The 27120-nt window shown below is 48.4% G+C and overlaps 2 pseudogenes; one reads left to right on the forward strand and one right to left on the reverse strand.

Annotated features, from left to right (window-relative positions):
• Positions 1–26817, reverse strand: LOC149326596 (uncharacterized; annotated as a pseudogene).
• Positions 16474–17066, forward strand: LOC149326597 (uncharacterized; annotated as a pseudogene).
• Positions 26818–27120: the final 303 nt, after the last annotated feature.

A 27120-nucleotide genomic window follows, 5' to 3' on the forward strand; every position in this document is an offset into this window, starting at 1 on the left:
TTATTGCTGGCGAATGCCAGCCATCTTGGAATTGCAGTCACCCGCGATCGTCACCTTGCTGAGACAGTGGAACAAGAACCCTGCAGCCTTTCCCTTCGATTTGGTGGAGTGCTGAGGGATCTTCTGGAGCAGGATATCTCGGATGAGGCGCCTGCTGAAAGCTGCCCTGTACTTCTCCAAGGGCTCAAGGTAGATGTTCTCGCTGCTGTCCCAACCTTTGCACACGTGCCTGCGTATACAAAGTTACCCGGCTTGATGGCAAATATTTCTTCCTTCTACCCGTGTACTGTGCGATGTCAGTGCGCGTTAAAGAACACCAGGTGGTCGAAATTTCCGGAGCCCTCCACTACGGCGTCTCTCATAGCCTTAGTCGCTTTGGGACCTTAAACCACATAAACCAACCAAACCAGCCATTTCTTCCTTCTAGTGGGGTACGTGGGTAGCTCTTTTGTCGCGTTCAGTAATGAACGACGTCCGCTGCAGGAGAGTTGGCTACACACAGTGTTGACATGCGTAGGACGCGCCATTTGTGATATGGTGTCTGGCATTTCGTGTGACCAAGGTGCACAAGGGCGACTACAAACGGAGCAGTGGAGGATACTGAAAATTTTCAATCAATTGAGGTATTTAACGTGTACTTATAACACACAGGAAAAGGGATTTCTTGAATTTACGTCTAATGAAACTCAGCAGCTGCACAAAAGAATCCAAATCAGACAAATATCGGCATTATATTTTGTTTTATCTGCAATCCAAGTGACCCAGGTACGTGGTATTAGACCAATCCGAAAGCCTCATATCTAGGGAACGCAAGGACGTTTGCTCCTCTGGCGCCTACTGGCTAGTTTCGACATGTACCTCAAGCAGGAGAATAAAAGACAACCTTCCAAACCTGATGCGGTGGTAGGAATTTGCTAATGTTTGCAGAAGACTATATGTAGTTTATCGGGTCTTGCGCCCCGTCGGTGAAGCTGGCTTTGCCATTTGAATGTACAGTCTTTGCCAAAAGTAACCAGGCTGCATAGTTTGCTTTTCATTTGTATAGTAGAGCCTTTAGAGCTTTCCTTAAGATCGAAAAGTTCTTTGAAGGTGAGGACAGGGGTTCTCCTTACCATACACAGATTTAGAGCTTGAGGGCTGGCATAATAGCTTTAATATACGACTGAGAAGCAAAACCATGCAGCCTGGTTACTTTTGGCAAACACTTTACATACTTTACCAGGTAGCCGTGAAATTAAGCTAATACGTCGGATCATTTTAAAACACATTGCCTATAAGAAAATTTTTTGAAGTCACAACCACCAGCTGGACCTTGCTTTATTCCCGCTTTGTTCATCGCTTGAAAACGTAAACTAGAATCCCGTTTGTTTCAACTCGTGGTACTAAGGTGCTTAGTTATATGCTTATGTTTTGAAGGAAAGTTTCAAGTAGTTTGCTTCTCTTCAGGTACACTACGAGTAAGTACGAACAAAGGAATTCACGGAGGCAATAGATGTATAGAATGCGCCGCGTCCAGGATCCTGCAACCTTAAAGAAGCGCTAAGAGGACTCCCGGATTTATTGTTAGTAAAAGTGTTCGGCGGAAAAATATGAGTTTCGATTTTGTGTCTTTTCAGAAATTTGAATTTTGAAATTTGAAATTTGAAAAACGGCGACATTAAGAATGAAAAGGACACTGAAATCATGATTTCAAAGCGAATGGTGCCGCAGCATAGCTAGGACACCCGCGGAATAAGTTTAACCCTCTCGTGAGGGCGTAGCGAGCATCATCGCGCCACAGCGCCATCCCGGCATCGCGGCGCCTGCCGCGCTGGCGAGGGTGTGCTTGGAACGCTTAACTCAGGCGAGCGCGAGCATCGAAAGCTGGATAGCTCTCGAAGTCGGTGAAGGGCTCCTACGCACCGCTCCTATGCTGGCTAGGCCTTGCCACACCGGTGACCGCCATCCAGTGAAATAAATGGGGCCGCCCCCACACCCATATTTCTGGCGTCCACCGATAGCCACCGGGGACCCGCTACCCGCAGATCGCAGCCCGATTTCCTGATTTTCGGCGCCCCACCTTCGACCGCTTACACCAGGACATAGGTACTGGATCGGAATGGTGGAACTCGCCAGCCCGTGGTAGTTTTTTCGGCGTTCTACGAAGACAGTCCAGCCGTACATCAGTGGCGTTGAATCACGAGCAGCGCAGGCTGCTGATAGGCAGGCACATTGGTCAGGCTGGTGGGACCAAGGTTGCTCTTCCCGAGGAACCTCACGAGACAAATAATTTGTTTGGATTGAGGGCGAAAACTTCATCACATAGAAGAGAGCGTATGAGCCCCCAAGGGTATCTTCAGAATAGGCGACGTCCTCAGTCAAAGACGTCTTAGGACATTACCATTGCTTTGGCTCGCGCAGTGAGGGCCTGTTGGAGCCCCCAATAAGAACAGCTAAGGAAGGTCGCCTCCCAGTTCTTCCGGGTGCGGATGGGGAAGGAGAAACGACTGCTTTCTTCTGGCAGGCACACACCATCTGGTAGACATCACTTGTCTCTCCACAGTGCTTCTATCTGCCAGATACCGCTGGGTCAGAGTATTGTAATATAGCCGGGGAGAGCAACGTGTTTGTTTGGAGTCGGCGTAGGTTTTGTTCTCCCGCCTTAACCATAGGACTCAAATGAGGTACCCAGGAGATGAGCGCTCGTGCGGCCGCGTCTGCGGCTTTGTTCCATCTAATTGCTTGATGACCTGGTGCCCTAACCAAGCATTTCGGTGCGGGGCAGGCGACCCATGCAGACTTTATTAGGCGAGGGGTGAGGTCTCCCTTCTCATGTAGCGCGCGCAGGCTTTGCGATGGTCGGTAAGAATTACCTTCGAATTTTGGGGCGAGAGTTAACCCAATAGCGACCTCCTCCACCTGTGTTGAGTTGGGGGCCTTAAAGGAGAGGTCACCTACCAGCGTTCCCCCGTGGAGCACTGCTACCATATAGTATCCCCTCGTTACCGGTCCGGCAACGTCCACATAGCGTACCCCTGAGTTATTACTCCACGGTGTTTCTAGAGCTCAAACGCGCGTTTCCCGTCTTCCCTGGTGTAGCTTTGAATGTATAATTCTGAGAACAGGCTGTACTCGAAGGTTGCGCCTGCAAAGCTCCTGTACCCTGAGCGGGTCCGCTGTTTTGTGGTCGTGTTGTATTTAGCAGCGAGCGAGAATTATCCGACCTTGAGGCATCTCCGCCATTCGAGTATGCGGATTTAGGAGAGGGGCTTCCGTGACCTCGTTGATCTACATGATCGCACCTAGGGTGGTCAAACGCACATTGGAAGTGGCCCCTGGGAGGCCCAGAGTTCATTTTGTGGCCTTCCGTATTACTGCGTCTACGCGCTCGCATCGTGTTTCATGAGCGGTGGTGGTGGTGGTGAAAAGCATTTATTTAGTAATTTACAGAGAGGTGCTCGGGAAGAGGCCCCTAATGGGTCTCACCCCTTGCAATACTAGGCGGAGTCCCTCATTCCGGGATCCCGTTGGTCGAGACCGCTACACAAGTCCGCCGAACCAGTGCCTGTTGGGCCGATAGTTCCTGGCAGCTGAGCAGGGCCGCCTCCCAGTCCTCTCCGGTAGGGGAAGGGGTGAGTGGGGGGAGAGAAGGATTTTTTCTGCATGCCCAAACCATGTGGAAGGTATCGGCCGCCTCCCCACAGAATGAGCAGCGGCCGTCAAAAGAAGGATTAAAGTGTTTGAGAACCGCCGGGCACAGCAGGGTGTTTGTAAAGAGACTGAGGAGAGTTCCTTCGCCAGCTTTACCCAGTCCTTTCATAGGAACTGGGTAACGCCGGTGTTCGGCACGATAGTACTCAGTAATTTCTTTAAAAGAAAGGAGAGGGCTGTGATCTGGGTTACGCTCCTCCCAAAGGACGCCTGGTGGCCGGTGAGTGAGTGCGCTGGCTGCCTCATGGGCGGCTTCGTTACCTTGCATGCCTTTGTGGCCGAGGACCCATATGATTGAGCGATGAGTTGGATCGCCGTCGCGAGATCTGCGGTGTATAATTTGGTGAGCGAGTTGAGTGATCCAACCGAACTCAAAGTTACGATAGGCTCCGCGAGAGTCTGTGAGGATGAATTTAGAGTCGGGATGGGAGGCTGCAAGGGCGATCGCCACCTCCTCCGCATGCGTTGAGTTGGGCACTTTTAACCAGGGGCCGTCCACCTGTTTTCCCTCGTGTATGACTGCAGCCCTGTACCCTTCGCCCCTGGAGCGGTAGGGGCCTGCAATGTCGACGCAGAAGACGTGTTTCTTTGAGCCATAGTGGCGGTGCAGGGCATTCGCCCGCGCCTGGCGCCGGCCATTATGATCCTCCTTGTTCATCTTAGTCGGAAGGGGTCGAACGTAGAGGGCGCTTCCCCACAGTTCTGGCACTCGAACCCGTTCCATGGTATGGTGATCATGTCTGATATGTAACCGGTCCAAGAGGCGGCGACCGGACACGGTCTGGGCGAGACGCGTGTATTGGTTAACGAGATGCGCCTCGCGGAGTTCTCGATAGGTGTTCACCACTCCCAACGCGAGGAGTCGCGCGTTGGAAGTGGATATCGGGAGGTCGAGGGCTCTCTTGAAAATTTTGCGGAGTACAATCTCCAAGTGATCTTCGTCATGTTTCCGTAAGCGGAGGTAAGCAGTCGAGTACAGTACTCGACTAGTTACGAAGGCATGCGCAAGCCGCATCGCATCCTTACTTCGCAACCCTCCTCGCTTGTTGGAAACGCGGCGAACCATTCGGCCCACCTGGTCGCCGACTTTGCGGAGTTTGGCAAGAGTTATGTCTGCCTTACGATGTTGATTAATGAAGAGACCGAGTATTCGTAGCTCCTTCACTTCACGAATGAGACCGCTTGCGAGAGAAAGCTGAACGAAGATATTGAATTTCGGAGAAGATCGAATATGCACAAATTCAGACTTGGACGGGGAGCACTGGAGGCCGCAGTACGTGGCATAGTGGTCAACTATGCTCGCCGCTGCTTGCAGGCATTCCTCCATCTCTCCTATGTTTCCCGTAGTGGCCCAGATGGTGATGTCATCGGCGTACAGCGCATGGTGAACACCGCCGACAGCCGCCAGCTGTGCCGGGAGATACATCATAGCAATGTTAAAGAGAAGCGGGGACAACACAGCGCCTTGTGGTGTGCCCCGAGTTCCCATCTCAAACGGGCCGTGCTCGGTCTCTTGAATACGTATATAGGCCAAGTGGTCTGTTAAGAAATCTTTGATGTAATTGAATCTACGAGGACCACAGTTGGTCTCGCTAAGGTGATTTAGTATAACGCCGCGTTTAACGTTGTCAAACGCACCCTTGAGATCGAGTGCTAGGACTATTTTAGCGTTGTGTGGGTGTTCTATGGGCTCGAGAACCTCGTGATGAAGCTGTAAAAGGATGTCTTGTGCGGAATTGCTGGGTCCGAATCCGAACATGGTGTCGGCAAAGGAGTTCTTGCTCTCCAGATATTCTGAGAGGTGGTCACGGACCATCGTTGCTATCATTTTTCCTACTCATGAAGTGAGGGAGATGCGCCGGAGGTTGTCTGTGTTTACCGGTTTCCCCGCCTTTGGGATAAAGGTTATCAATGTTCTCTTCTAATCCGGTGGCAGCGAAGTGTCCCCGGTCCAAATGACGTTAATATATTCGAGTAGGGTTGCGTATGCCCGATCAGGAAGGTTCGCCAATAATATGACTGTGACCTTATCCCTCCCGGGCGCCGTCCCCCTGCACATTTTGGCAAGAGCCGCGCGGAGGTTGTGAAGCTGGAAAAGTTTATCCAGCTCCAGATTATCGCAGCCTGCATACGAATAATCCTGCCCGCGCGGGTCTTGATCCTGATTGAGGTATTGTGAGCGCAAGGTGTTCGCTAGCTGCTTCGTGTTTCCTTGAAAGTTGTGTATAGCGCGACTGATGTGTTTCTGCGTCTCCGAGCGTGTTTGTGTGGGGTCTATGAGACTCCTGAAGAGCCGCCAAGTGTTGCGGCTGGACGTCTGTCTTGCTGCGCTGTTGCATCGATCTACCCAGTTAGTGTCTGCGAGCTGGGCAGCATACTCGGCAGCTTGCTGGGTGAGGTCAGAGATGCGAGCGCGGAGTTTACGGTTGTGTTTCTGCCGCCGCCATCGCTTATTGAGGCTGCGGCGAGCTTCCCAGAGGTGCAATAGGTGGTTATCCACGTCAGGTGCACGCTCCGTAAGCTTGATATGCTTTTCGTGTGAACGGACCCTTACGAAAATGGCAGATATGGGCCAGATATATTTTATATACGGCTGTATATACTCATATATGGGATCATATACAGTTAAATAGGTCCATATAAGGTCGTATATACGGCCAGATATGACCATGGGAAACCTGATATGCCGCAATATACTGCTATATATGGGCCTATAAGACCACAAATACGGGCAGATACGGCCATAAGGTGCCTTATATAGTACCATATACTGCTATATATAGTCGTATTCGAGTCCTTATATAGATGCTCTTTCTTTATATGGGGACCTTGAAATCCTTATATGGAAAGAATCTCGCATATATGGAACATATCCTACCTCATATGTGGGGTGCTTGTGCCATATACTTCCGAACTTAAATAATTAACTTTGTGTCAAACATGATAATATTGGTTAATTAAGATGGTGAAACACACCGCACAACAAGGTACTAAGCTTTGTATGATTGAGGCTTCAATCAAGTTAGACTGCTATTACATAGCGGTGTTTAACTAAGGTGAATTAAAGTACAGTGCTATAAATCACCTTCAACTTTGCTATGATTTAAATGCACTAATACATGCATATACGCGCTTTCTATCTTGGGTGGACTTCGAACCTTCCTGATGAACTGAACCTTCCTGACTGGATCTAAATAAGTGGATTACAAGTCCAGCGAGTTGGTTTCGATCGAAATTATAGTTTTTAGGATTATTGATAGATTATAGAGTCCCGAACGTACAACAAGCGCTTGGGGATCGAACTCAGCCCCTTCGCAAACGTGATGAATACTCAAACCATCAAGCCGGTGGTGCGGTGTACGTTCCTTCTCTGGGCGCTGTTCCCCAAAACTATGTCGTTCTGAAGGACTGGGAAACCTGCATTGTTTGCGGTAATGCCAGACAACAAACGTTTGCAAAACCGCTGCAGCATACAGCCATTTCTTGACCAGGAGCGTAAATAACACATCGCTCCTTGCAGCACAGTGATGAATGTTAAAACGCTCTAGTATAATTGTCAGAGAAAAAATACAAGATGTTTGGAAATTCATTTATCTAGAGTTGCCAGCAAAACGTTTACAATGCAGAGGAGAAAAACTCCACAGCTACACGCAAATCTTTTACCCATCGCCTTTTCCGCGCCGCCGAGTCTCCGTGGTGTACTGACCAAGCTCGCCATTCTACTCCGACTGTTGTGCCAAGCTGAACAGTTTGTAAAAAATCTTCTGCAAATAGTTCTTGATACTATGCGCGTTGGTCTGTTTCTTTTCGCCTCAACTTTTTCTTCTCTTCATAATCCAACCTCCCCTGCCGGCCGATATTCAGATGCCAGTTCTGAGACCGGCCGCCACGGGGAAGCAAGACATCCTTTATTTGCGTATTAAATGAGTCGCCGCTGTGTCCACGGTCAGCCACCATATAGTGCCTAGAATATAGCCACCACTCACGGCAAAATGTTCCTTACCCTACTGAGCGAGAGATGGCGTTGCTGAGGCGGTGAAAAAGCGGACCCTCGAGCCCCCCCCCCCCCCCCACAACAGTAGAAAAGCGACACATTGCCGCCTTCGGCGGTGCTCAGCAGATAGCTGGAGGGTGGATAGTCCAGGTCCGCGTCACTTTCCCCCTTTCTTTCACTCCGAAAGGCACGCCGAGGGAACCAGAGCTTTGCAGAGCGGCGTTGCAAGCGCGAGTGAAAAGCACCATAGCACCCTTTCCCGCGACTTCCCACAATTGACCGGACAGACCTGTCATCCATACCATTGGAAGTTGCGCCTAACGCCCTATCTCTTGAAAAAAACCAGTTCCGCACATGCTTTGCACGTGTTGGACTGCCTGGAAATCTGTTTGCGCTGACGCTTGCTTTTTCCTTCGTGCTAGAACGCTGACGAGATTAAGAGGATTAGGAAAATGTACAAGGGCGATAGAAATTAATGTGAACAGCATGTTGCCTACGCACTGCGGAATTGGAATTCATGTCTGTAGCGTACTTGTGTTCGAATTAGGCGCTGCGCTGTTCGCATTTCTTTCTATCGCGACAGTACCCTCTCAGGTGCAGGTTTCATGAAAGAGTGGTCAGCGATTTTTTTTTTCTGCGCCGAACCTGAAAAAAAAAGATAACTGACAGTGCATCAGGTCCACTTCGTGGAGCAGATATTTGACGAAACCGCCGTCACCGTTGCGCCGACATGTATGTCGCAAGTAAATGGCAAGTTCATTTAAGGCGTGGAATTCGAGCTTAATACTTTTTTTTTTATGGCACGGTCATTTTCGCAAAATACTAATTTTGTTGAATAGCTGAGCACTTCGATGTACGCAACTTTTTTGGCCAAATAGTTGGAATTTCTTTACGTTTTTCGCCGAATAAGAACGAGTATGTGTTTATTTGGACGTAAAATAAAGATAGGTGAGGCTGAAAACAAAAACGAAAATACGCGCGAAATGTGCTTACCAGCTGCTCGCTTACGGCTAAAAGAAAAAATGCTATAGTTTGGTCAGTCACTACGCAGTGGTTGGTACATTTAATTTAATGCCGATTGCAGCGCACGTGCATTCCCAAAACAATTTATTTGCAGAGCCATCTCTTATATTCAAATGCTCACTCATGTGCAAGCTAATATCTTTACTACTATTACTTTTAGACATTTTTTACATCTAGCAAAATAACATGGAAATTGAGCCGGGCGTCACACAAAGGAACAATGAGGCGATCACTGACCTTGCCTCACACGCGTCTGCCTAACGCAGCTGTTGATGTCAGCCTCCAAAATATTTGTTTGCGTTACCTGACCGGCGGAGGGCTTTACAGGAAAAAAAAAATAGTTTCGTTAGCGTGAGCTCTACGACTAAACACTGCATGCTTAGTGAATTACAATGAAAATTCGTCAGAAATAATACACACGCGCAACATACCAAACCAATTTAGCAAGAGAAAACCGCCTACTTCAGCTTGCGCACAGAAGTTATCCAGGCTTGCCGTCTCTCGTTCTCAATCATTTCACAGACAACAATTCCCTGGAAAACCATTTTTGAATGAGAAAAAGTGTATGAACGCATTTTTTTTATACACTGGAAGATTTCACTATACCAACCTCCCGTCGACATGCGTGCATGGTTTTGTTTTTTTTTTTGTCTTGCTATTAATGTTTTTGTTATCGCTCGATGCGAGCGATGGAAAAGTTCTGCAAGATTTTGCTACACATCGAAAAGATTCCCCATTACCTCCAAAATTTCCTCTGCAGTAGATTACAAATTTCAAATATTGATTTTCTTTTTCCAACAATGTGGGACATATGTCCAGGAAATCTATAGAGTTACACTGGCTGCTCTTGGCCGTTGATGTTGTGAGAACTATTGTGGCAGCAAACGACACAACAATACGTTTCTCCACTCTCTCAACGTCGCGGCATTCCAGTCATGACTCACAACGAGTGGCAACCCCTCTTTTGTGCACCCACGAGCAGGACGGCACGTACGCACAATGAAAGAAAGAGTGTCAGGAGCGCGAGCAGCACAGGTACCAGTCGAGGCGTTGCTGACTCAATGCGCTCCGCCGGCGACGTGCCCCCACAGAATTTCGGAAATGACCAGCAGGCATGAAAAAAGTGCAATATAATCGCTGTTTTACATTCTTTACAAGTCCGGATAGTGAAGCTGGCTGACTGGCTCCAGCATTAGGTGAATTAAAACGAGGACGCAGCTATTATATCGCAGTTTTTCATGCCTCACTCATTGACGTCCCACTCATAGTGAAGTTATTGAAATTTAAACAGCAAGACAAAAAATCGATAATAAATTATTTAGCGGTTCTAGGAACACCACGTGGTACTCCATGTATAATAATGCCTCACGCATCATTACAAACAAGAAAACACGCACCCAAAAGTTAGGTGTCCATACTCCTTTAATAGCCCTTACAGTTTGAAGAACAGGTGTCTAATTGACTCACATAATGAAATCAGCCGCATACCTAACATCCGCATACATAACATGGTCGGCTGGAATTGCGAAAAACGCATCGTTACTACACAAAGACAATGGTAGTGCTATATACTGGATGTCTCAGGATGAACACTACTTTTCTTTATGCACATGTATTCCGCTCATAGAAGCATGGGTGTAAGTAAACAAGAAGACTAAGCATTTCTTGCTGAGTATGTTACAGGACTTTTGTGTTAGGTATTTCCTCAGGGCATTCATTTAATTAGAGACAGCAAAGGAATTTTGACGTGATGTATCGCATTGTGATGATAAACTTCAGGAAGGGTTTAGCGATGTGAAATGCAATAAATTACTTTACAAAATGTAATGCACTTTCTAGTTTTCTTTCTATAGATCCAGAAAAGGGTTTTAGATGGCGGGAATTCACCAATATCAATATAAAAATTTTAAACCGCTCTATGCTACGTGATACAAATCCATACAGAAAATCTTGTAAGCACAACATCCTGAGAAACTACATAAGCACGCTCAGAAAAACGACATCGTACCCACAACGCGCACGCATGCATGTAAAAAAACCGCCCTAACCCGCTGAACCACACAGATGTATAAAAAACCGTAGTCTGAAACTACAGATGCCCGCTCCAAGAACGCCCCCCCCCCCCCCCAAACCACTGCCTATTACTCAGCGCATTCCTTCTCTTTACACAAAGAAACAAAGCAACTCCTAGGACTCCTACCAGTGATGGCACATTGAAAACACCCCAGACTATGTAAATCCGCTCCCAGTTTGCACGCATGAATTTGGTTCCAAAGTATACTCTGTTCCAGTGGACCCTCATGTGCATGCGCAAGCATGCATGATCTCCATGGAAAGAGATGTAATTTTATCTTCGATATACAAACACAGCAGTAGGTCGAGCCACGCATAATTAGCGAAGTTTGTTTTCGCTTTCGGAGGGAATATTTTGGCGCTGTCCTAGCTGACTGCAAACTGAACGAGAGAGCGACGTCCACCTTCCCCCCTCCCCCTTTCCTGTTACCCAGATGACGTCACTCGTGCTCGCCAAACTGGAGCGCATGGAGCCTTAACTTGGACACCACAGCCATCGTTCGGCTATTAAAACCCCATTCGAAACACCATGTGAGAAAAAAAATGTAAATTATTTACTGGTCAGATGTTAACAGCCCATTTTGTTCCGTCTACAGCAAGGCAAGCGAACAGCCCATGTGAACAAAACAAAATATTTTGCCTGTATACTTTCAGCTGTTGTACAGAACTAGGCTGATTCCTGTATCTGGGTGAAGGATCTACCTAAGTACATATTTTTTAACTGGCTCCAAGTGAATACTTCTCTGCAATGTAGAAAAAGAAGGCGATATGCGTGTTCGCGTTTCATTCCGGCTGGATTGTATAGCCAATCCTATAGTTATAATGAACCTGACGCTCTCGCTCATTCTGTTTGCTTCTTAGTATGATGACTCCCGATATTTCCTCAAAAAAATACTAAATCATAGAAAGATAGCTTTTCTCTCTTGAATTGAAGTCCATTGTGCACGCAACCAGGCCATATCACGGCGCTTTCCGAGCTCTCCAGCGCCGTCATGAGCTGCTTCGATGAGACCCTTGCTTTCAACGAATAAGCGCTAGTCCGCATTGTTCGCGTATGTGGTCTCGGCTTTTGTGGAGAGCGAATACACAAGTTTTGGCGAATGCAAATGGTCATAAATGAAGTTTTGGAAACTGCAACCCTTAGAGGAGGATTGCTGATATCGCAAGTCGAATAGAACGAGCGGGAAGCGCCGGTGTCACCCGGCATGCCGAGCATTGCTTTAGGGAGCTGTCAACAGTCGACCACTGGGCCGCTCGTGGATAACAAATCAGATCATTTTCATTGATGCGATCAATCGTCGAACATGTTTCTTGATAAAGCCGTTCAGCACCGAGTATTTGTGGTATGGAAGAAAGCGGATCTACCACGACCGGGAAGCGCCAGTTCTCCGGCTATCAGGTGTTTCGTCGCAATCATCCGGTCTTCTTGCAGTGATCATGCTGTGTAAACAAGCATAATTACAATCCGCGCATCAGAAAGAGAATATTCAACATAGCTTGCGTTTTATGCCATATACAAACGATAACAGGTATGCAGACAACGGTGGTACTGCAGTGCAGTCGACATTTGTGTATTCCCGCTGAAATTTCACGCGCACGCTGTAAATGCTGAATGACGAGTCATTAACTTGAAGTACTAAATTAGCGACAACGCAAGCAGTGTGCTAAACAAAGAGGAGAAGAAACAAGTCAGCAGCAGATGTCGAAATCAAGAGGGCCGAAGCAGTTGCGGGACGCGGCTCTGAGGCAAGATAACGGCCACCGGCAATGACAGGGGCGGTCTCTGTTCGCATTTCGTAAGCATTTGAAACCGTCGAATGTCGGCCGGACGCCGAAGAGCCTCTGAGTGCTCAACTTTCCGCTAAGATATCTTTTTCTCATTTTCCGCAAAGCTCTGTCGACTCGAGTGGCGATCGGTTCGACGGGATTTCAAGCAGCCGTGTAGCACGCATCGGGCATGGCAAGGAAAATACTAGCGATAACGTCAAGGGGAGCGATTAGAGTATTACTGAACAAACTGGTGTCATCCATATCTTAGCACTAACAAAATGCGTAAAAAATGAGCTTAGGGTGGCCAAGTAACGAGCCGAACAAAGGTCGGCGTTTAGAGTGGCAGAGTGGACTCCAAGGGCAGCGAGTCACAGTCAAAGCTTATGGAATGTCTGATGTGCAGATGTGACAAAAAACAAGGGTAGCCTGACCCTGCCCGACTGAATTCAATAACAGCTAATCGGTGGTCGATGGTAGGGTTCTTTGTCTTGTAAAATTGATCACGGATGACGACGATGACGATCCCCGTCTTCAACTTTGGAGTGAAAAGCGACCCTCAGATCAGGCAATTCGGTTCTTATAGCCGTTGCAGCCTTCTGCTTCTCCTTAAAGAACTACAACATGTTGTTGTGTGCTGCAATGGAGTACAGCGCACACAAATCGCCCCCCCCCCCTCAAAAAAAAAAAAAATTCTGACCCAATCCGTGCAATTATGCATGGAAAACAGTATATACCAGAGATCTAATTGTTCCAATGAAGTATGCTAACTGCTGTTCCCTGGAAGAAGGCATTTGTTGCTGAGTTTTGTGTGTTCATGACGACGAGCCCTAGATGAAGCTGAAAAGTGTTTTGTTTCATTCTAGGCAAGAGAAATCGAAGAAACATTACGAGATGTACCTGGTCGTCACACCAGGGAAAGGTTTGGCGCCCTTGGTCACTCTAGTCAGATCGTAATCACGTCGATTTAACCGGACATTGAAGATACCTCAGAACGCCGTCGTTTTTTGAAAAATTCAGGGAAAGATAACGCCCTAACACAATGACTGCCTGTGTTTTCACAAAAACAAGCACTTAAGCCTCAACAAGTAATTAGAATTTTAAGAGGTTTGTTAGGAAATTAACGGCGATAATTCCACCACACTGTACGGCCGCTTGGCCGAATAACTTGCATACAGAAACCGCTGTGGTGTACCGCTAATAATTTCTTAATATAAATTGTGAAACCGCACCTTCACAACATCATTTATGTGTGCAAAAAACTCATGAAACCTATTTGTCCAAAACCGAAATTGCGGTTTGACTAGCTACATATTTGATAGAGAAGGCGCGCCGTTACCTTTGATAACCAGCTGAAACGTTCCCGTAATCCACCCTGTCCTAAAGCAACAAACATGTAAAATGACGTGATTATGTGCCACAACAAGAAGAGAAGACCGCTCACGCATGGGGTGCCGAATCTGCGGAACAAGCAGATGCTAAATCTGCGAGCGAATGAAAACGTCAAGCTGCGCATCGTATCAATCTCTAGGAAAGGCGATTGGGACCTTTGTGATGTATCTGACGTGATGTATGGTCGAATTCATTGCGCAGTGTCCAGCACAAGGAGCAGAGAGCTAGCGATTTTCGAAATTCGCTTTAACAATCACTTCGAATATAACAGGTCTCAATCAAGCCTCTCTTTGGTTTATGTAGATAGGACGAAATATTTATTCGGTTCAGTTTACATAATACGTTCTACAGAGTGATCCGAAAACACGACGCAGCAGGGGTATCGTTAGTTATATTTATTTTGATAAAGATACACGCGATATAAAGCCCCATCTCGATGGACACTTCCAAGGCATACACGCGAAGCGCCTGCGCGCCCAGCACGCGCCGCGACGGGCGTCGAAAAGTGGCATGAACCTCCATGCTCCTGGTGCTGGCTCGCTCCCCCTCGGGAGCCGACTGAAAAACAATGTCAAGCCGTGAACAGAGATGGTCTGGGAGCTGCAAGGATTCCAAGAAAATTTAGTGGAGGCTGAAAGAGCTTCAAGCCATGAAGAAAAAGAGTCCCCGAGAGCCCCCGCGGTCCTCCCATTGTTGTAAACCGGATCCCGCTTCTGAGGCGCGCGCGAGCGCCCGTGCGCAGGTGCCGATATCTGACATGCACAGATATGCCCAGATATCTGCTAAGGAAGGCATTGGTGGCGCCACCCTTGACTGTCGTCTGTTGCACAGAGCTAGAAGCCGGACTCTGCAGTGTGGTACGCACTTTCCTGCCGGGCGAGCGATTTCCGGTTATACCCGTTGTTGCATCCACTTGTTTTCCCTTTGAAATCATGGTACAGCGCCACACTTGTGCGTTTTGAGGAAGAAGACACTTTTGACGTCGTTAAAATGACCTGCGCCAAGCATGCATGGGATGATGAGCCATCGGAAGGATCGAGGGTGCAAGTGAGCGGGAAATACCAAGGTTTCTGTGAACCTGCAATCATCAATATTTCAGGTAAGCGTGAACAACCATTTACTGTTTTTCCCGTATTGCTTTGTTGTTTACCTTTGTCAATGCTGTCGGCAGTTTTCGATGATAGGGCTATAAATTAAGCTAAATGGTATCATAATGCATGATTTATTTGTAAGCTGGTCTATGTGCAGTCGAAGAGTAATCTCTCATTTTTCAGTAGCGAAATTTTTACCGCCACCGAGTTGCGTTCCTGCCAGCGGTAGTTCAAGTGCATGATATTGAATTGTGTAACGCAAAAAACATCGCTAAGCACATTGCGGGGCTAGTTAGGGTAAAGTGACCAGACGTCCCGATTTAGGCGGGACATGTCCCTCTTTTGCGTTCGTTGCCCCGCTGTCCCGCCAGCATGCATGTGGGACGGCGTTTTGTCCCGCCTTCGCTGCACTGGCTACACCCGCCCTGCCTAGCTCCACCGAACCAGCCTAAATAATGGAAGAAACAAGCCATAGCCAGGCGGATAGCAGAAAAGCACCCGCGACCACGAGTCGCGCCTTTTCGCGTTAAAAAGGGCTCCCTGGGCGCTGCCATATTGTTCACTGGACTGCAGTGAGCACTGTTTGGTTTGGGATGCCCCCCCCCCCCCCTCTGCCTGTGTGGATTAGGGCAGCTCGCGCTCCCCTCCTGCCTAAAGTGGATTAAGGCAGCGACCTTCCAGGACCGTGGGACCACGGTGGCAGCGGCGAAGGTCTAAGACCGCCGAAGGCCGAAGATGCGGCGACGATGGCGGCGTTCCGTGGCCGAGTCGACCCTCGGGTCAACGAACAGAGTGCTGGTGTGCTGAGTGAAAGACAGCAGTGTTTAATTACTGAGCCTCTACCCTCTCCCATCAACCGAGCGGCGAGAGAGCCCCACGGCCCAGCGCCGCCCTGCCGTGGGCGGTATCAACAGTATCCACAACGGTCCGTCTGATTGGACACGTCATTCTTCGAACTATTTCCCCAGACAGGGATCTGGGGAATCCGTGCGTTATTTAACGGGTGTTGTTTTGAGACTCCAGAGCACTCCTGTTGATTCCTGAAGAAGTTCTCCCTTACACTGAGAGACCCTCTCAGCTACTCTTTTTTGTAAATAATGTAAATATTCCTGCATAAAGTTTCTCCTTCCTTGTCTATCTCGTCGTAACCCCGTCTCCCGCCTTCCTCGTCCCTTCTCCGGCCCGACCACGCTCACCCGAACCTAATAGCACCTCGCGCTAGCACGGTGGAAGCGGCAGCGGAACCGGTTTTCGGCAGTCCAGAGAAGGGGCGTTTCGACAACATCCTCGCCCGATGGAAAGTTCTATACAAGGAAACTTAGTGTGTTGGCTAGCTAGCGAGCCGAAGTCAAAGCCTGGTCCAAAGCTCGTTTTCCCATGCGTTCGCCCATGCTGTTTGCGCCGCGTGCTTACTTTTCTTGGTTTTAATGCTCGCTTATCGCGCCAACGACAATGCCTAAGCGGAAGTGCAAGTTCAACGGAGAACTGAGGAAGGAGTTCCCGTTCCTGAAGAAAGCGAAGTCGGAGTACGATGTCCGCTGCGAGAAATGTGGAACAGACTTTTCTATCGGCCACAGTGGACGTGCTGACATTTTAAAACACATAGGCACCGAGAAGCACAAACGGAATATGTCAGCTGCTGCGTCTTCCAGTGCACTAACGAAGTTTTTCAGGCACGAACATGCTGGTGACAAGGAACTGAAACTCGCTGCTTCCGAGGGCGTGTTTGCATACCACACGATCGCCCACAACCAAAGTTTTCGGTCGATGGACTGCACCTCAAAACTTGTTCAAAAACTTTTCGACGAGAAGTTTTCCTGCGCACGCACTAAGGCCGAAGCGATTGCCTTGAACGTGCTCGCTCCTTCTGCAGCAGAAGAGTTGAAGGCTGACCTCCAGGACGCAAAATTCATATCAGTCTTTTGTGATGCGTCGAACCACAAAGATCTGAAGGTTTTCCCAATAATGGTCCGCTACTTCACCTCTGCTGCAGGAGTGCAAACGAAGCTGCTAGAGATCGACACCTTGCCCGGTGAAACTTCGAACATGGTGAGTCAGTACATCATGAACGCACTGAAAGTCAACGACATCGCATCGAAGCTGGTTGCTTTCAGCGCTGACAATGCGAACTGCAACTTCGGCGGTGCCGCACGGAACGGCAAGAACAACGTCTTCTCAAAAATGCAAGATATTTTGCCTCAAAAGATAATTGGGATTGGTTGTGCCGCACACATTGTGCACAACACCATTCAGACTGCTGCTGACTGCCTTCCACTTGATATTGAAGCTCTGATTGTTAAGCTCTACTCATACTTTTACATCTATACAGTGCGAGTGGAGGCATTCAAGGAGTTTTGCGACTTTGCATCTGTAGAGTACCAGCGACTTCTGGGCTACAGCAAGACGAGGTGGTTGGCATTAATGCCAGCTGTTGAGAGGGTGATTAAGCTCTTTCCAGCTTTGAAGTCATTCTTTTTGTCGGCAGACAAATGCCCCTCTCTGATTAGGTCATTTTTTGAAAACCCATGTGGAGAGCTCTGGCTCCACTTTCTGCACAGCCAGGCTGCCATGTTTCAAGCGACTGTGTTGCAGATTGAAGGAGACTCGAGGACTGCCATCGAAGTTCACAAGGCCCTGAACCAGCTGCAGACTAAAGTCCAAGACAGACATCAGCAGGCATTTCTGCCATCAAGTGTGCGCTCCAGGGTAACATCACTTGAGGAACTAGGAGAAGTTAGAAGAGGATCGGTAGCAGAAGTAGCGAGGAAGTTCTACCAGACCTGCATGTCGTACCTCGAGCGATGGTGCAACCAGTTTGATGAGATCAGCAATCTCTCGTGGGCCTCTCGTGAGTCAGCACCGCTTTGGGACGATGTGCAAAGAAGTGAGCAGCTCATAACTTCACAGTTCAGTCACATCAGTCTTGATGAGAACGCTTTATTTGACGAAGCCTGTAACGTTTCGCGTTATGTCACGGCTCAAAAACTAGAGGAATGGAAGAGCCAGAAGAAGCCAGTCGGGGAACGGTGGGTAGATGTTCTTCGGCACTTTGAGATGAATGATGTGCCTTGCGACAACATGAGGGCGATTATTGAGCACTGCATGTGCTTGCCAGGAACAAATGCACCAGTCGAGCGGGTGTTTTCTCTCATGAACAAGATCTGGTCTGCAGAGAAGACGCAGCTTCAAGTGACGACCCTTAAAGCGATGTTGATGCTCAAAGTGAATGTGCACATGACATGTGAACAGTACCACGGACACATCTGCAAAAATGAAGGGCTGCTGAAGAAGATTCATTCAAGCCAGAAGTATTAAGTGTATGCGCAAGCTAGGCAAGAGCTGGAGGAAAAGAAATGCTGCATGATATACATAAAATAATAAAAAGTGCATGTCTAAACTACTAGCCGTGTCATTCAGGGGGACCCCCCCCCCCCCTCAGTGTCCCGCTTTGGGGTCTGAGGAATATGGTCACTTTAAGTTAGGGATGTATTTTGTAAGTAACGAGACGTAGACAACAACCTGTCATGGATTCCGTCATATGCACGTATCAGGAACTGAACCCTTTTCATTGTCGTAAGTAATAGTGCTAATTCTATTTTAACACGGGATCAGCATTGCTGCGTTCTGCGTATCCAATTAGGTTACAATGGCCCCATTACATTTGCCACAAGGCTTGCGCTCTACAGCTAAGCAGGAGCAGTGGAATGAAGAGCTGGTACGCGTTTTATTTCGGGTGGTTAGTGCGAACGAACGTGTTTAAGAAACAATTGGCGTATACCTGTTTCCGTTCGCGGTTGTGCCAGGAAACTTTAACGGTAAAGCCCGAGAAAAAAAGCATGAGACTAAGCTTTTAAAGGGGCATCGCGATGATTTGCTCAGTACCAGTTAGTATCATTAAATAGATTCATCATGCGTTCCAGAGACCAGCGCAAAAAGAATTATTGAAATCGGAGCATGCAAGCGAAAGTTATTCCACTCTGAAAATTCGAAATGAAAAGCTCAGACGAAACCGCATTTCACTCTCCCATTTTACTCACCCAGTATCGAGATTGGGCGCTACCAATCAGAACCGCGCCTAGCGCACACGCAGCGGAAGCGTGTATGCAGTTGTTGCTTTGTCGGGGCTGTAGACAGCCGCGCATTTTGACGGTGTCTTCCCCCCGTGTACGCGACGCCGTAGTCAGGGCTGGGGCGACTAACGACAAAGGAAGCTCCCAGAAGTTTTTTTTAGTCGGACTGTAAGGCTGTCAGCGGTAGCCACCCTCCCCCCAAACTCGACTCCCGTCTCTTGTCCGGCCTTTCTCTTCACATTTTGGGCAAGGTGTGTCGACTGGCTTTTTTTCGCTACCGTCTTGGTATGATCACGGCCGGTCTCGACGCGCGCGCTTTCTGGTCTGAGCCAACGTTTTTTGAACAGCGCTGGCCGCCATGAAGGTTTGAAGCGGAATGGAAAGTGTCGCCCCTAGCTGTATTCTTGTTAGTTTTCGTTCGCTTTCCCTGCTTCTTTCCAGTTTTTGTGGCATGCGAAAAAGCTTTCAGTACTCAGAGACAAAATATTTTGGATCCATTTCGCAAGTATGAAGGAACAATATGCAAACTCGACGCCCAACCAATGAGAAAGGCAGCGCCCTATCTAGATGCCACCTCATTTCCGCTGCCGCAAATGGCCGCCGCGTTGCGACACCATCGGTTCGAAACAAGCATTTCTAGCGAAGATTAAAATATCAAATATTATGATTTCAGTGATCTCATTGCGCGTTCAGGACTCACAATGTCCCTTACTCTGCATACAAAGATTAAAGAACCCATGCTTTATGTACGTCGCAGGGCACCTTTAATATCCCACAATGGATTTTACGGTAGGGTGTCTCGGATTCAGTGCATAATTCTTCGACTTATGCTACTCTGGCCATGTGCACAAGTTCTGCGCAGATTTATATCATGATCGTTCTAAATTATCTCCCACGCAGCCTACACAACGGCCCTGCCGACCAAGAAGGGGCGGGAGCTCTCCGGAAAGCTGCTGTTGCTGGCCGTGGGCACTAACCTCAGCGAAATAAGGAGCGAGAAAGAGAAGCATCGACGATAAGAAGCATACAGAACTATAGAACCACAAGAGCATTAAATGTACCCCAATAAAATTTTCTGCGCAATTTCTGTGTGGTAATTGTGTTACTTGTGTTACTTATGCTATATGATTATCAGGAGCTTTAGAGCAGCATAAAACCGAGTGGTTTTTCAATTTAAAGCAGCACTTAGAGATGTAATGAATGACATTTTTTAACGTTTCCAGATTTTTATTTTACAAAGTGCGAGAGATATGTCGGTTTGCTCAGTGAAGGTGGACCGTACAGCATGACGGGCATTATGTACGTAATAGAGCTCAATAATCTGAAAAATGATTAATTATATTTAACTGATCAGCTTTCATAATTTTGATTTTGGGGCGTAAGTCTGTATCGCGAAAATGAAGGCCGTCAGTAAAAAAAGATAACCTTAGCTTTTAAATTTTCGTAATCGGTAATGTGGTTCGAAATACTGAACATACACACTTGCAAGCTAAGTGAATTGCCTTGTCCGCTTCGCATATTCATAAACGCGTCGCTGCGCGTCGTATCGTCGCCGAATTCAAAGAAACTTTTTCTACATCATAAAATACACAAACGGTGTCCGTGTTTGATGCATAAAAAAAGTGACCGACAGTTTTATGCATTTTCAATGCGGGTAAACCAACTCAGCGAGCTTTGAAATGCGCAAAATCTGGCGCTCGATATTTCAAACCCCTATAACAATTAAAAAAAAGTTAGAAACTGGGCTCACCTTTTACGATGACGGCCTTTAATTTCGCAACATAATATTGCCCCTTAGAATCAAAATAAAATGTTCATTAGTTAATGTTAGTTAATTAATCGCCTATTAAATCAGGTTTATCGCTTACATAATGTTAACCATCCTGTATAACCCCCGTACACAGCACCAATGTATCTCTCAAAGTTTTAAAATAAAAATCTGCGTCAAAAATTTAAGCTGTATTACATATCTGAAGTAGTAGCGGTAAGGACGTACTGCACTGTCGCTTACGTCTGCATGTGGCGATAACGGCATATGTATGACAGCATTCTGCAATGGTTGTAACTAATTTCATTACATCTTTTGCTTGGCCGCCCTCCATCACTGTTTGGAGATGCCTTGCCCCAGGTTCACTCTTTATTGGCTAATGTGATAGAAGGCCACGGCGCTGTTGCAGGCAGTCACTGAGAGCGAGCAGTAAAGAACTCGAATGAGAATAGTTTTACTGGCTGTGATGCTGGTGTGGTTCTAAAGTAGCAGCCTGCACCATTCGAGAAGGGGAGCCTAGGTGCTTGCAGAGCTTGCAGATGAAGCGCGCCGCAAATCGTTGGATTTCTTCAATTTTTTTGTACCATCTCCTTCGGTAGATATCCCCGTATGAGGGCACATATACATTGGCTGCCATTTATTTTATATTTCCATATGAAAGCTTATAAGGTTTTAATAAGGGAGTAATCACTCATTTTCATTCCGCCAAGCAGTCACACGGCTACAAAGGGACCCGACACAGCTTCCACAGAAACTTTTGTTCTTTCGTAAAAAGATTCGTCCTGGTCTGGGGACATGGTGTATGACTGTGCTTGGATGGATGCGAATAAGTAATTAATATCTTAATGGAAGTCTGCTCCGCCTTAGGGGAAATTTCCCCTCAACATTTAACCAAAAGTATATAAGGTTATGGGCAGATCTGTCAGTATATGTTCGTATATAGGACTAGAGCCATATATAAGCTCCAGCCAAATATGGACATATACAGATTTATCTATATTTGGCCATATATGGCCCATATAAGCATATTCATCCATATATGACTGTTCGCAGATATGGCTATATACGGATTTGGCTGTATCTGGGTATATAAAGACCATATATAGAAATCCCATATATGGGCTACATCAGATATGGTCATATAAGGATAGGACATATCTGGCTATATAAGGACCATATATACATATATTTCCATATGTAAGTTCAATCCATATATGAATATATAGGGAATTGGGCATATCAGGCTATATATGCCAGATATATCCATATATGAGTTCAATCATGGTATGGATATATAGGGAATGGGGCATATCAGGCCATATATGCCAGATATATCCATATATGAGTTCAATCATGATATGGATATATAGGGAATTGGGCATATCAGGCCATATATGCCAGATATATCCATATATGAGTTCAATCATGATATGGATATATAGGGAATTGGGCATATCAGGCCATATATGCCAGATATATCCTTATATGAGTTCAATCATGATATGAATATATAGAGAATTGGGGATATCAGGCCATATATGCCAGATATATTCATATATTGTCATATATGAGTTCAGTCATGATATGGATATATAGGGAATTGGGCATATCAAGACATATACGACCATATATATATACATATATTTCCTTATATGAGTTCCATTCAGATAATGGTATATAGGGAATTGGGCATATCAGGCTATATACGCCCATATATTCATATAAGACCTTATATGCCCAATTCCCTATTTGTTCATATCTGGATTTTTTCATATCAAACCAGATATGACATTTCCGTACGGGGAGTGTTTACATGAGTCCGTGTACCCAAGTGGAGTAGTCCTGTTCCATAAAAGAAGTTACTGGGAGGGCCTGGCGGAAAGCGTTCCAGTCGGGAAGTTTGGCTTGCGCAAGGGGGCGATGTAAGGGCCTAGTGTAAATGACAGTGTTCAGTATGCAGTGGTCGCTACCGAGGGTGTCCTCGGTGTTGATCCACTCTGCGTGTTGATGCGTTTCACGAGGGTAAGGTCGGGGCAGGTGTCCCGAGAGACGGAGTTCCCTACACGTGTTGGGTGAACCGGATCGGTTAGAAGAGTGATGCCCAGCGTAGATATAAGTTCCGCCAACTTACGACCACGCGTGTCTTCCTTGCAATAACCCCACATGAGACAGGGCGCGTTAAAATCGCCCACTATCATGAGGGGTCGCGACCCGCGATCCTTAACGCTGCGCTAAAGATGTTAGAAAAATTGATGTTTTAGAGTTTCGGTGGGCAGTAGATATTATGTATGTGTGCGGGGCTATCTGTTCGCCGCAGGGGGAGGACAGAGACCATCACGTACGAATATTCCAGATTTAGGTCGACATTAGCCTCCTGCGCTGCGTAACCCTTATGGACTAGGATACAGGTGAACGGGTCTCATTGAAAAGTGTTATAGCCCGTAAGCTTAACCGCATTCCCGGTTTCTTGCAACGCAAGGACTGCGGCGGGGTGTTCGAGGTTGTCAATGTACGCCCTTAAGTGGGCGCGTTTGGTCCTGTTTTTAAACCCCGACAATTCCATTGCATAAGGGAAAAAGCTTGCTATCTTTGCGGGGGGCGGCGCCCTTTGGGGTGTTGGTTGGGAGGGGACGCAGCCATGTTGATTTGAAGGGAGACTGCCTTGGAGAGCCGGCACAGGTACCGTCACCTGCGGCTGGATAGGTTCCGGCTCTTCCGAGAGTTCGGTTAGATCGATGGGGCGGTTGAATATTGATGGGCGGTTTGCGTCTTTGAGGGGCCCCATTCAGCGTAGAAGCCTGGGGTTTGACTCCAGCCACGTCTTAATATTGGCCGTCACGGTGGCCGTAACCGTGGCCGTGACTTACTTGAACAGGTTTTCTTGAATTTAACCGAAATTTGACATCTGAGTCGCTAATGCGGCAATGGCGTTCTCGAGGGCGGTGAAACGCGCGTCAGAGCTAGATGGTGTCGGGTCCACCGGCACTTGTTGCATCGGTTCCGGAGCTACCTGGGCAATAGACGGGTAGGACCGAACCGTTTCTAGCGCATGAATTTTGGCCTGGAGTTGAGCATTTTGAGCCCGGAGAGTCTCGAGCTCACGGCGGACGTCCGCAACCTCAGAGTTAAGGGGGGAGGAGGAGGAAGGGTTGGTGAGGAAGAATGTAGGGGAAAGCGGGGGGGGGCGGAGGAGGCCCGTCTCGGCTGCCTACCTTTGGCTGTGGTGTCTTCTTTGGTGTACCAAGCAGACGGCCCTCGAGAGGCGGAAAATCCCCGTTCTGGAATACGGGTGCGCCTGGATCACGTGACGACTTTTGGCTTGTTGATGGAGGAGACTTGGAGGCACGCCCGGGCAACGCGCCCGCCGGTGGCGCTGGTCCGGATGTGTCTTGCAACAGCTTGTTGCCAGGCGGGGGAACTTTTGGAGTGGTGTCAGTTCCCGGGGGCACTGCACACTGACGTTGCTTTCGTTGACCGGTTGGGTTTCCCGGTCGTTGCAGCCGCCAGAATTTTGCTTTGCTGTCTTGCGAGGCCGTAAGGTGGCCGCCACCAAGGACGATACAGGAAGGAGTGCACTCGTGTGTCTCCAAGTTGCCGTCTTCGAGGACTGCGACCGTTTGGCCGCAGTGCCCGCAGCGATTGCGTTGAGGATCCGGGCATAAGTCCACACGGTGGCCGATGGTGCCGCATCGGAAACACGAGGGAATAGTCCGCTTGTATTCGCGTACCAAGGTCGCCACACTGTTGTAGTGCACGTAACGTGGCACTTTACGCCCCACGAAGGTGAGCAGGGAAATCGTCGACTTCCCCAGCTTGCGGATGAAGGCTATCTTTCCTCCGCGCCACTTGACTTTCGATTTCACGGTGGTACAAGTTTCCTGCTCATGGACGGTAATGATCCCCCTGCAGACTTCACCGTTGACTTTGGCGTGACCGACCATAAGGATGGAGCCTTTGGAAGCTTTCAGAGTAAATTCACGAGCGAGCGCGTTCGCCGCATTCACGTCTTGAGTGGTGGCGATAACGATATTCTGGTCCCAGATGGGCCAGATACTAAGAGTGTCCACCGAGGAGGCATTAACATAGGCGGAGAGCAAAGCACCAAGCTCACCGTTCTGCAGAACCGTCTTCAGGGAGACCGTCATTCTGGGCTTGATGGCGATCGTGAAGTCTTCTTTGCGGAGTCGAGGCATAGCGGTAGGCCGCCATTTCGTCGATCCCGCTGTTTGCGAAAGCTGATGGTTGGAACTTGAAGTATTTGGATGCACAGAAGCAGGGGCACTCACGGAGGGTCCGTTCACTGCCGAGGTGTTCAGGCGCTGCTGACGTTTGCGAAGTGCCACCAACGAGAAGAGGCCTTCATCCACGATCTCCTGCGTCGGAGTGGAGGTTTCAGGAGACGACGGGGCTTCTGCGACGACTTCTGTCCATGCCATCGTCTCGGGATTGTACCCGCGGCGAGCGGAGACCGCCATGGCGTCCGCGGAGAACGCTGAAGACCGGCTGCTTGGCTTCAGGCCTAGCTAGGGCTCCCATGGGATGATGACATAAATGGACCTAAAAGGCCCAAAAATTGGCCCACCCGGTCGAGAGCGATTTTTTCGGGTGCTGGGTGATGTTAAGGGTCGAGTAGAAGCAAAATTTTCGCGGTCGTAGGGACTTTTTCAGTAATCCGGACGAAAATTGCCGGAGCCGAAATGAGGCGCGTCCGCTCGAGACGCGGCCGGCGATCGCTCTCCTCATGAGCGGCAGACAGGGGACAGAGTACAAGACTCTGCTGGTAACGAAGGCCTGGCAGAGGCGAAGCGTATCCCTACTTCGCAGTTTTCCGCGCTTATTTGAGGCGCGGTGGATCATCCCTCCAAACAGGCCGCCGGTTGTCGTGAGTTTGGCTGTAGTTGAAATAATTTTGAGGCGATTATGAGCGTACAGGACGAGGATTCAGCATTCCTCGGCCTCATGAATGGTTCCCCATGAGAGGGCCCGGAAGATGCATGTCTTGTTTTCTAGGTTGGTTTTTATGTGGACAAACTTGGATATAGCTCAGGCGCATTGCAGCCCACACGCCGACGCATATGAGTCGACAACAGAGGCGGCCTGTTTGAGAGAGGCCTCCATTTCTCCCAGGTTCCCCTGTGTGCTCGCTATTAAAATGTCACCGGCATACAGCACATGTTCGATGACTGGCATCCGAGCTAGCTCTCTCGGAGGACATATCATGGTGATTTTAAAAAGGAAGCTGCGAGAGGACCGCGCCTTGTGGTGTGCCTGTCGAGCCCATAAGGTGGGAACCGTATTCGTCTTCCCCATTGCGCGGAAGGGCCTGGAGAAGAAATCTCGTACGTGGGAAAAGACCCTGCCTCCGCATTTGGCGGGTCTTAACTGGATCCTGCCGCGCTGAGGAGATTGCTCACAGTCAGGCGGGAGGTTGTGGTAAACTCACATGGTTACGCTGCCTAGTTGGCAGGTGTGCCACCTGTTTTTCGTTCACAACGCTGCCGCCACCAGCGGCTAAAACGCGAGATGTTCTGCACAGCGGGAACCTTAAAGCTGTCCCGTTAACAAATAGGGTTAACGTTCACCCATAGAAGTCGTCGCACGGGTGCACGCTGCTGTCCAGGGAGCGTCTGAGATCTTCGTCCAGGGTTAGGCAGCCGTCCCGACAAGTTTTAAGGCGGCTGAGAAGTACGACGGACGTGACTACCAGCGTCGCCGAGCGGCTGCGGCCAGGCTGACCACGAACGAGGCGTAGCGAAGCCAGCGACCCGCGTGCGAGGCATCCTCTGGAGGCGAGGACTCGCGTTCAGCTTCCCCTCTGAGTGCCGGGTCCCGCCCCTGCTGGTGTCGCTCGAAGTACTCCACCCCGGGCCGCTCTCTCTTGGGCCAGCTGTAGGTCTCTTGCCGCTCGTTGAGGGCGTGCCGGTAGACCAGAAGGGTTATGGGATGCATGGGAGCCAATAAATGTTTAGCTTCTTTTCAACTAAGGGCGGGGGAAGCACAGTAGGAAACCGCGAAGCGTTGTTGTTGTTGTTGTTGCCTTGGTGGCATGGCACATACCCACGACGGGGGATTGGCCAGGGTTCAGTGAGGAGAGCCCAATGAAGGCAAATTGGTGCCAAGCTAATGGATTACCTTTTGGTGCCAAGCTAATGATCAACTTTGGGTGCGTATTGCGAGGAATTAAACATGGAATTTAAAGAAATTACGGGAAGAAATGAATGAAAAAAAACAACAACCGGCATAAAGATTAGA

Source organism: Amblyomma mixtum, chromosome 10 (assembly GCF_055824585.1).
Source record: "Amblyomma mixtum isolate Tamu chromosome 10, ASM5582458v1, whole genome shotgun sequence".
Taxonomy (NCBI): Eukaryota; Metazoa; Arthropoda; class Arachnida; order Ixodida; family Ixodidae; genus Amblyomma; species Amblyomma mixtum.